At 38.2% G+C, this 12,003-nt stretch overlaps 1 protein-coding gene across 4 annotated transcripts in view; it reads left to right on the forward strand.

Annotated features, from left to right (window-relative positions):
• Positions 1-12,003, forward strand: part of trim33 (tripartite motif containing 33) — a 51,939-nt gene that overhangs the window by 3,023 nt on the left and 36,913 nt on the right. The window lies entirely within an intron of this gene.

Consider the following 12,003-nt stretch of genomic DNA (forward strand, 5'->3'; position numbering starts at 1 on the left):
TATAGCGATGCAGAAGGTCATAAGTTTTCTTTTGGTGCAGAAGTACGGTGGTAAAAATGTTAGTTTTGTTGTATTTTGGGTTGAGGTGAGTGGGAATCCTTATTTTAATATTTGATATCTCAGTGATTAATGGTCTAACACTAACCTCCTCCATCCAAACACTAGCTAAGTAAGGTTATGCTCACAACAGAGCATTAACCCCTGTGCTGGAGTATCATACCAGTGGAATTGGGTGGTTCTTGAGCAAACTAGTGCTGTTTGCACAACTGAATCTTGTGTTTTCCTGTCTGGTCTTTATCTTAATATCTGCACGTTAACGCAGTCTTTCCTCCAGGCAACACTACAGGCAGTGGAGTCCTGGACAGGCTCTGAAAGTGGAGCAGTTGTCAAGGAGTGGTTTGAAGAGCCACAGCTGGATGTTGAAGCAGATTTGTCCAAGCGGAGAGATGACTGATGTTAAGTGACGCGGGTGTGACGTGCGAGTTGTCCGCCATACACCCTACCTCTTGGGGTCATCTCCAGTTTTTTTTTTTCCACTTCCGTCTTTCAAACCAAATCCCAGTTTCATTTCTGTTTTTACGCGAATTGGAATTGGGATTTGATTTGAAAGGGGGAATTGGAATTGAAAAACTGAAATTGGCCCCAGCCTTGACAGCTGTCTGTGACAGGGTTTTGTGGCCGTCGTTGCAGAAATGGCCAAAGTACTGGCTGCGGCAAGTGAAAACAGAGCATCTGGAATGTTTTTATTGCGGCACAATGGATGATACTTGGATTCTTTACAGTGATGCCAGAGTGAAGACGTGTTGGCTTGATGTACTGATCCTCAGGAACAATTAACTGAAACTTCAGAGAATTCTCATTAAGACTGAGAATAGGTTGTTCCTGAATTTCCAAATAATTCACTATGTGCTGTTTTTTCATATAGTAATTGATATCTTTTTAATTTTAAATGGTAGTGGTAACATGCTTTTCTTGCATTTAGCAAGTTGTGCTGATTTAAATTAGTTTAAATGTTTTCCATTTGCAGTCCCAGGGGATTGAAAACAGTGATGTGATGTGATTGCACATGTAGTGGTTTATGAGCAGTTAATGTTGAATCATACAAATATTCATGGGGCTTCTATATCTTCTTCAGGCTTAAATAATGCATCTTCCTAATACATGCTCTCAAACTGGAGAATGCTAACATGATAAATTATCGAAACAAAACATCTTTTATGTTCTGAGACATTACTGTTTTTAAAATAGCATCTGCCAGATAATGACAGAGTTAGTCCCAGTGACTTTGACTCTGCAGGATGCATCTGGAGCAGACTTTGATCCCTTCCTATGCCACAAAAGAAATGACATCATTATTGAAGTGTGGTGGCTACTTCACCCCATTTTTCTGATTGCTCCAAGTTTTTGGTTTTCCAGGTTTTGTCTGGAGTGCTCTGCAGTTCATTTTACAATTTGGTTACAATTCAGCCACTTAATACCATGAGGTCTTACCCAACCAATAACTAATGCTGAGCTTTTATGGCATTTTATTTATTCAATTGATAAGAATTTAAGGATTGGAAATGGTATTCCTGAGTACTATATTTTTTTTATCAGAGACTAGATTGAAAACTGTGCAGAAAATAAGAACATTTGGAACCATTAGAAAGCCATTTTACCTAACTAGCCCTTTGGATAGTGTTATCTTAGCTGTTTTTTGAAAGAAGTATCTTTAGAGTATAACTTAGAGTATTAACTTGGACACCATGGCTGTGTAGCTTGTTCCATACTGTCACAACCCTTTATATAAAGACGTGTCTCTAGTTTTTGTGTTTTTAAATGCATTTCCATGCAGATTGCACATGTTCTCTGCTCATTCTGATGAAGTCTGCTGGGTTGACTTCGTCAGTGTCTTTTTTGAGGATGTTGAATACTTATATCAGGTCCCCTCTAATGTATTCACAGTACAGGAAACAGAGTAATGTTAAAGCTTTCTGGATGATGAGAACTCAAACAAATGTCACTTGTTACTGCTGCTGCTGCCTCGTGGCTCTGTGGTCCTGGGTTTTTTTCTGGTTGTTTAGTTTTTCTTGATTGACCCAGAGAGCTTGCTGTGTTTTCTTGAGGTCATGGCCTGCACATAGTAGTGCATTAAGAAAAAGTATTCATTTCTGCTTGTAGGAACATAACAGGTCTTCAAAATTGTCTTTAATGCCTACAAGGAACAAATTGTTCTGTTTTTGCCAGCCTTAAACGTGTTCTGTAATGAAATTGCAGTAGAGACAGTCTTACCTATTATGGTGTTGTAGGAAGCAGAAATGATACATTTTATCCATGGTTTGTCATGGCATTGAAACTTTACAGTGATGCTTATATTACTGCCTGTTAGATATGAAGGGGATAAAATAAATTTAAAATACCTGTTCTGAAGATAGTGAACTAAATTATTCTGGTTTACAGTGTGTGTTTACACATCTTGGGACTTCTGCATGTAAATGTGTGTTCAGTTGGTGGCAGGTTTAGATTGATTCATTCTTCTGTTAATGGTGTTATATATATATATAGTGACAATGTCATGAATATTGTCAGACTGAAAGATAACTCCAGCTCTGTCGAGACTTTTGGTAACACTGTGAACTGATTATGATCATGCTAAATGCGTATATTCTTAATGTCCTGTAGGATCAACTGATAAGATCAGTTTTTATAACTGACTTTCTTCAATGCCACCCAACCAAAGCTTGTACAGATCTCAGTTTAAACCTGTGATGACTTTTGTTTGTGAACAGTTTAGTTTTAATATTTCAAGACTGAACTGTTCTGCAGAATATCCCATCAGTGGTACTCATTCAGAGTAACTGGAAAGCTTCTTTGCAGGTAACACGCAGAGCTGTCACAGTAAAGCACTGCTCACTTGGCTTCAAAAAGATCCATAAAATACATTAAACTCATTAATTCTATTTCAAATGATAGATAATCAAAACTTTCACTTCACTGATTGTTGAAAAAGAAATACTCGTGCATACTGAATGGCAACTGTGTAGGAGATCTGCTTTGAAACACAAAAGGTTTATCCTTAGGGTAGTCAAAAACTAAAAAAACTGTATCCTAAATTATTTACTAAATCAGATAAGAAAAATGGAAGGGAAAAGAACGAACTATATAAAACATAACAAACAGCATCTAGTTAAAGGAGAGCAATGAATTACAAGCACATGGCTTTAGGCCATGAGAATTTGAAAGGAGTATTGTAAAAGATTCTTTCAGCATTCCAACAGCAAATAAACTGTTAAGGTTGAAGTAAAATGCTCCCAAACCATTAATGGGAAACTTATAGACAAATATAGTGAAGTGGTTAATGTACTTAATTTATATTGCATTCGGATGTTCACTAAGGATGCCAGTCCATCGCAGGGCACACAGACACAAACACATTCACACCCAGGTCCAGTTTTCCCAGAAGCAAATTAACCTGCCATGTGTTTGGACTGTGAGAGGGAACCTACTCGAATGAGGGGAGAAAATACAAATCCATGCAGATAACACCCCAGGTCCTAAATTGAACCCAGGGCCCCAGCACTGCGAAGCATCAATACTTACCCCTGCTCAACTATGCCACCCTCATTAATCTTTATTAAAAGGCTAGGGCTGTGCAGAACAAACACCTAACAACTTGCAGGAGCTTAGCACACTAATGAGCATGAGAAAGACTTGCTAACAAGGAGCACATGAGATGCTCAGGAAGGGGAAAACAACAGCAGTGTAATTGGGAGGTGGAGGACAGAATGCACTTGACTGGGTTCCTGAGATATGATAATGGATAGTAAAAACATCTGTTGGATTGAGTAGCTTTCTGTAATATGAACAGCTTTTGTGACGCAAATGAGGTGTAATACGCAGCTGAAACAGTTTTTGATTTTTGAGAGCTGTTCATATGATGGTGGACTGTCACTGTACAATCTCCCTGTCTGCAGATTGAATAAAGCTGGCTCTTATGAACTCTTTTTCTTGTTTCTGATTCTTATTTTGGGTTCTAGTAGTTTTATTGAATAAAATTCAATTAGGTGGCTGCTTTAAAGTTCCTTCTTAGGTGACCTAGTAGCTTTGATTTGTGTTATATTCCGTCCTGTCCGTTTTCAGAGGTTTCTTTGAAATCATTTTAAAACGACCTGCCAAATGGGCAATAGCCTTTAACACTGATGTCTTCCCTTTTCACTTTTCACTGGTGGGCTAAAGCAGTGTTGGGTTTATCTTCAAAAGGCAGGTTATGAAATAGCATTCATTTTTGGATGTCTGGTATCATTACAGGTATCAATTGCTACAGCAGTCAATTACTTCCCTTTTGCATTGATCTACAAACAAGTCAAGTGTTTTGTGGCCCTTTTAATATTATCATGTTTTAAAAACAGTTGTAGAAAGACTGATTATCACCTGTAATAATTAAAGAGTTTGGTTGTGCTTGTGTAGGGTCCCTGTCTAGCAGTTATCTTAATTATTACAGGTAAAGTGGTGGTATGCACAAAAGTATAGTATAGTATTCTGGACATTCGCAATGTGAATTGAAAAACAAGGTACTGAACCGATGATAGAGCCCTGAATTGCAGGAGCCCTGTTACATATGCCAGTAACTGTAGGAATTTGCTTCTAAAGAATTTGACCAGCAGAAAGCATTGTATAGCCTTTTGTATATGTGCCAGTCCAGGACATAGAACTAATTTGCTTTCAGTAATGGTGTTGTAAGACTTTTTCATGGACAGTCAAACCTAAAATGCTTCAAAATCTGGATCTTTGCATTCCTAGCATTAAAGCAAATGTAGTCTTATGATTTGTTCCTCTCTTTCAGGCTTTTATCTCTGCCCTTCTGCAGTACTTTCTTGCCATACTCTGCTTTGTTGGGTTGTCCTTTTGATCCCTGGAGGTTTGCTTATGGACTGAAAGTGAATGGCATGGCTGCTTAACCTTAAGGAGCTCCAGGCTCATTTTAGCACACTGTAAGTATAGGGAGGAATGGGGATGGTTGAGCAGAAATAACTACCTTTTCTCAGCTAGTCTACTTGATTGAAATTCGGATGGGGCATGAAGCATAACGCTCCACTCCTATCAAATTAATTAGCAAGGTTAGGTTTGCATACAGTCCTTTCAAGTGCCACTTTCTCCAATACAAGGCTTTGGGGGTAGCCGAGGCCTGTCCTGGCAAGCGGTGAGCAAAATGCAAGATAGTCCATCACATGGCACAAGTCTAAGATTTAACAACAAGTCTAACAGCACAAACACTGTTATTCTGTACTGCTGTTTTTGACATGTCTCAATATCACCTCCCTGAAAACCAGAGACACTTGAGCCTGCTTTATTTGCATTGTGTAATTATGATGTCACTGTTCAAATATCTTGACTGGTCACTCAATGGTAGTGACCCAGATACAAGCCGTTGGCAGTTTGTCATTTTGTTTATTGTTGCTACAAATATGTGATAAATTAAGACCACCAGACAGTTCCCTCTTTGTAGCCTTGTTTTTCTTTTGATTTGTATAATTGGTTGTCTGGCATATTTTACAGATGAGTTAATTGCTGATAAATTGGGCAAAAGAGGACTGTAATTCTGATAAATAAAACCTTTTTTGATTTTTGTATATTTAAGTCAGAATACAAAACATCTGGGCTAGATTTCAAATTTCAACTGGAGCTGAATTCTGCGCTTAGACAGCAGCATTCTTCAGAAGGGCTTACACGAGATGAGAAACCTGTAGCTGTCTGGGTGCTATGCCAAGTGCCTTTTCGATCCTGAACATCAGATGTGAAGTGCAACGTAACAGCCCATGTCCTTTTGTGACCCCATTTGTTTCTTGGTTAATCAGTCCTTCTTTGCTCTTTATTTACTGGTTGAAGATCTGTAGCTGTTTGTGATGGTATGTTATGTTATGAATGTTCTTGGCCTTAAAAAAGGCATGTACGTGCGACCTGCAGAGGAGAAATACACACACAATTTTTTTTTTTTGCTGTGTTCTCAACATAACAGATGAAGAAAACAAACAATAGTTTGTTGTAGATGTGACTCCCCTGTAGTCAGGTTTGATCTGTTTTATGGACTCGGCAGAAGAATATGGAGAAACTGGAATTGTTTTTGCAGAAGGTTTTGAATTTGTAAGAACTGAAGGATCAGAAATGTGATGGGTTGTCTTTACAGAGAGTTGGATGCCGTTCTTGTCAACTTTAACTTGCTCTACACCTGAAGGACACGAGAATGTGTTTGAGATTGCTTTGATGGACATGGCAAAGTGTAGATGCAAGTGAGGTCAGTCTAGTCTTGAACACTGGTGGGGAGTAACATGCATCGCTTGATTGAGCTAATATATTATCACCTTGAAACAAAACTAGAACCAATGTGAAGATAAATTGGCTACTGCAGAAGTCCAAAGGACATGAGGCCTTTTCTGCATTGAGTGAAATGATAACCTAATGTAATGCTGTATGTCCCATATATGGGTGTAGGGATGTTAACCAGGTGTCCTGTCCCAATTTTACATTGGCCTTTACCAATCATGGCCTCCTAGAAATCCCAACTGATGAATTGGCTTCATCACTCTGTTCTCCTCCCCACTGATAGCTTATGTGTGTTGAGTGTTCTGCTGTTGCATCATCCAGGTGGGGCTGCACATTGGTGGAGGGGACTCCCCATTACCTGTAAAGTTCAAGTTCACGTTTGTCATTCCAGCCATATACAAGTATACAGTGGAACGGAATAGTGTTCCTCCTGGTCCAAGCAAAAACAGACAGGACACTGACAAGACATTGTAGACAGGATACACATAGTGCAAATTACTAAGGCAAATACATAATACAATATACACAAAAACACTGGGGGAATTTGATATAGCTGGTCAAGGTGCTCTCAATGGTGCTTCTGTAGACTGCTGGCAGCTGTGTGGTGTGATGCAGTGATGGCCTGGCACGGTGAGGTGCGCTGGCAGCTGTGTGGTGTGATGCAGTATTGGCCTGGCATGGTGAGGTGCGCTGGCAGCTATGTGGCACAGAATTAAGCCGGTTTTACAGGTTTCAATCACAGACCATGTGACATGGGAGTCAGGAAACTAACACACAGCGCCACCGGATTTGATAACGCTATAAAAACGCTATAAAATAATGTGACTTGGCACAGAACAAGTTTACAGCACAGTACAAAAATAAATGCTGACCATGACTTTAGAAGCATAAATTGCCTTGCACTCAATTTAAACACAAGCTGTCTTTAGCCCTCAAAGCTGGTTCATACAGAAATGTAGAGATCCAGGCTCAGAACACACAGCTTCATTAGCGAATACATATGCAGGAAAACTAGAGAAGACGTTTTACAGAGGATGGATTTTTAGAAACATCCCATCAGTGACATCACTGAAGTCAACTCCTAGGTACTGTAACTGTCGTGTGGATAGTTTCACAAGAATCAGACAAAGGTTTAAGCATCGCTTGTTCTAGATAAAACTGCAAAAAAAAAACAACAACCAATAATGTACTTCTTTGCGGCTCTGTTTGCCCAAATCATATATTCACAACGTGAAATCTAGAAAATAATATTACGTAACCAAAATCCGCAATATGGAAACAGAACCTGTGTAATTGTTGATAGATGATGTACTCGTAACATTTTTTCAAGACGAACTACAACATTTAAAAAATGACTTGTATGTACTTGATATCTCTAATCAATCCACGGGTCCCAGCACAAAACGAAACTAAAACGCATACCGTTTCGCGCTTCTTATTAGTTGCTCAAAAGTAATTTGACCATATGAAATGCATAATATAAACCTAGAAACATTTACGTGAGCAGTACTTAAGCACTGTAGTATCGGTGTTAAGACATACCTCTCAAATACTGTAAATCAAGTTAAAAATATCTCAAGACCGATTCTGGTCATAATGAAACCATGTTTCGTGTATGTTTTCTTTTTCATCTTGAAATAACTCATTTCTAAATACCTTTTTCACTGTTAACATCTTGTAGCAGCTCTGCGACAAAATATACACTCTGACAGTTCATCCTGCTACCAACATTAAATAAAACAAATCTTAAGATTTCTATATTTATGTCTTTATTTAGTGGTTTCATTAGTGACAAAGGCTAAACTTTCTTGGAAAAATGTATTTTATGTGTTGCGGAAAAAACTGACTTGCTTTAACAAAATATGTTTACAAATCCTTTCACCTGGCATTTTCGTAGTTAGAAATTATGGAACGCTCTGTTAAAAGCAAGGGAGTTTTTATGTCCGTTGCAGTTCTTTTGCAACATGAATATAATTATATCGTTATTAATTTCTTGAGATACGCGATTCCATATTATATTCCCTTTTAATCAAATTCTAAAAGTATGCTTCTTGACTCCGGTATCACGTTAGTTAAAGACTTCGAAGCTTACAATGTTTAGGGAGATATGGAATACTGGTGTGTATTTTTTTCTTTAAAGTACCGAGACCAGCCATATACTGTATGTTTATGTTCCAAAATTAATATCGTTTATGGCCTTCACACGCATTACAGTATGCTCCTATTCTTTTTATGCTCAGCTACTTAGATTTCCCTTCAGTGGTAAAATTAGATATGAATATTCAATACTTAAACGGGCACAGTTAAGACATTAAATATACATATACATACTGTATACAGTACATTTTGCATACGGTAATATGTTTATGTTACGCGATTAAAAAATAAATAAATAAAAATAAAAAAAATAAATAAATAAAAAAAAATCCAGCACCAGCTGAATTCGAACACACAACCTGCCAGTTGGTAGTCATGCACCTAGACCAGTAGGCTACAAGACAGCTCGCATGAACAGGCAGGCGAAACAACCCTACACAGCCCTGTCGCTGCACACGAATTCTTTTGATACGCGATTCCATATTATATAAGCAGAAAAGCTTAAAACTACCACTTCTTCACACGCTATTTCACATGCTAGTTAAATACTTCGATGCTTAAAATCGTTAGGGAGAAATGGAATACCGGTGTGTATTTTTCATTTAAAGTGCGGATTCCTGGAATCTGACTGGCTGACACCCCTCTAAAGTGGTTCCATAAAATCTGGTATACGGAAAAGAAAGCGTTGATAAATACAAGTGTCTTTTAATACACTCTTTGCTGTGCTCTTGAGGATCCTTGTGATATTTTAAGCTCTAGTTGAATGATAGGTGTCGCATTTTAAATCATTTTCGTAGTTAGAAATTATGAAACGCCCTGTTAAAAGCAAGGAAGTTTTTATGCCCGTTGAAGTAAAACAAAATGCCTGACAAAGTATGGCTTGGACAGATTCCAAGTGCTTGTACAAATGTGCTAAAGAAATTATACTTTGAGTATACAGCTTGTCCAAAGTCATCCATTATTAATACTATTAGTAATATCTTCAGTAAAGGCTTTGATGCATAAATATTTCTGATAAAGGTAGGTTGTGTACTTTTGTCCAACTGAGCAATCTTGCTTTCATAAAATATACCAACATTTTAATGACTGATGATTAACATGCTGTAATACACAGTTCAAAATTAAAGGCTCAAATGCTGTACATGAGAGGTTAAGCTCCCCCTGGCGGTTTTATAAGGCGACGCCGGATAGTTAGTCACGTGACACACGTGAACTGCGTGATACCGCGACACGCCCACCGGGGTATGCCGCGAAATACCTTACCCATTTTGAATGGCTGCATCTGTATGTTATTTGTACACCAGTCCACTAATTACTAAAGTAAAGCACTTTGAGTGAAGTGTCCACTTATAAGTAAGCATTATTTTTAAATGGGGGACAATCATATTGTTGCCATATTACTTAGTACTTAACGCTGAGGGGAAAACTTTTACTTTGTAAATCTTCTGACTGTTTTAATTTATTGATTGTACTTGCCTTCATAGCAGGATAGTGACTTAATTCCTTCATAGAATAAGTATCTTCAGCATAGTATATAGGAGAGCTTACAATAAATGTTGATTTCTTTAAGAGGTGGCCCTGTTTGGTTAGCAAATCAACTTTACAAGGATTGACGTCTGGGTGAGGGTTCATTGGAGATAATCTCTTATTTCACTTTTGGCTGATTGTAAACATTGGCTTTGTTTCCGTGTCTTCTGGTTTTACTCAGGATATCCAGGATTATCAAGTAAAGAAGTACTTTGGCTGTCATGTCAGTGGAGTGGGGGTATAGGTCAGTATTTCAATTAGCCATGTGTAGGGTCAGCAGTAAAGGTTTCATGCTAGTTTTAGAGCCCCTAAAAGTCTTGTCTTGTTTCCATGAGTGGAGAACATTTGCATCCTCTCTCCGGGTAAACTGTACAGCACACAGTCTGGAAGAGTTCAGAGGAGAATGTGAATCAAAGTAAATGTGGTGGTATGGTTAAATCGGTAACCCTATAAAACTTCAGCTTTCCAGTCCAGTTTGCCATGGATGAATATTGATTGCTTGTAAATTTAGAATTGTAATAGATTCCTTTTCTATATTTCTCTTGCTGTCTGGATTGGGAATTGTGGTTATACCTTTGCTCTGGAGCTTTGTGCCTAGAAGCATCAATTAGCATCTCCCTGTGCCTTGGCATTTAATATATACTGCACAGGACAATTTGGAAACCAGTAGCCTCACTGTTCAGTTGTTACCTTTTTTATACTCGAGGAAAGATCATAAGTTGTGAGAGATTTTGGGTACATAAGCAGCATAGGTTTCAAGTTTTTCCCTTAAGCTCATGTATGAAGGGATCCTCTATTGTAGACAGATACTTGTGTGAATTGTCATGTAAAAACTCCAACATTGGTAAACAGGCCCATTGAGAACGCCTCATTATAAAAAGACCCCCTTGTACCCATAAATGCTTAAAATTGGATTTCAGAATAAAACTATCTTATGACCTTTCTTAAGAGTGATTTTACAAGTGTGAGAACATCATGAACTTTTTGTTTTGAACTACCTTTGTTGTGCTCAAAACCTCATATGTAAGGCACGTTTATCTGAAATGCAGTTCACCTGTCACCCAGCAGAAAACACCCAGATAATGGAAGAAAGGGTAAATGATAGGAAGACTTTTTCATGGATAAACATTTTAAAAAAATATATATTATTCAAGTAGAACTGTGGGCTTCAAAAGCCAGGCGATCTTAGTTGCTTTAATGAAAGATCCCATGTATTGCAATTTTTGCTGTTTGCAAATGAAAAAGGACAGTTGTAAGTTGAACATTATGTAGTCTTTCCTTTAAGGTTTTGTGACTTATTAGAGACTCCAGGTTAATGATTGATTTGTTGGGAACAAGTGGAATTGAACTGCTCTTGCTGTTATTGTAAATATCTTTCTATATAAAAACTATACCAATTTTTAGCACTCAGTCCACTTCTCCCCACAAACCTAATTTAATAGTTGCAGAAAAAATTGAGGATGTACTTATTTTGACTCCTTTCGATATAATAGCATTTGTTTAAAATGGTAGCGATCATTGTATATGTAACATTACATTCCTTCATGTCCAGTTTGGTGGGATTATTTTGTTGTCTTTCAACATATATACTTCGGCTGTTTCCCATTGCCACTCCTAGGTGGATTTCAGTGTGCAGGCTCTTGCAAATACCACTTTAATGCTGATGTTTCTTTCAGAAATGGTTTTGTGGTTTGTGTTATTTACATAAGGGTATTTCGTCATGTTTGAGGTTCAAAATGCCAGCCCTGATTCTTGCCAGCAAACACGGTTGTCTGAACTCTGCCCTGGGGTAATCATATTGCTCAAGTACTGTAGCTGTCAGTCCATCTATCAGGTGGCAGTCCCTGCACAGATAAAGGCAAGTTCAGGCACTTCATCCCGTGTGCTGCCTACTAATCTGAATTTGCTTCAGTGAGCTGTAGTGTTTAAATCCACAACAGCTGCAGTGTCACTGCACACATGCTCAAGCTGTAATCTGATAAGCCTCTCTCCAGCTGCAGGCAGCTTTATTCAATAGCACTGCACAGTGCCTGTTGCCTCGGGGACTGAACTGGCTCTGAGCAGCTCAAACCAGCTGGA

The sequence above is a fragment of the Lepisosteus oculatus genome, chromosome 5 (assembly GCF_040954835.1).
Source record: "Lepisosteus oculatus isolate fLepOcu1 chromosome 5, fLepOcu1.hap2, whole genome shotgun sequence".
In the NCBI taxonomy this organism is placed as follows: Eukaryota; Metazoa; Chordata; class Actinopteri; order Semionotiformes; family Lepisosteidae; genus Lepisosteus; species Lepisosteus oculatus.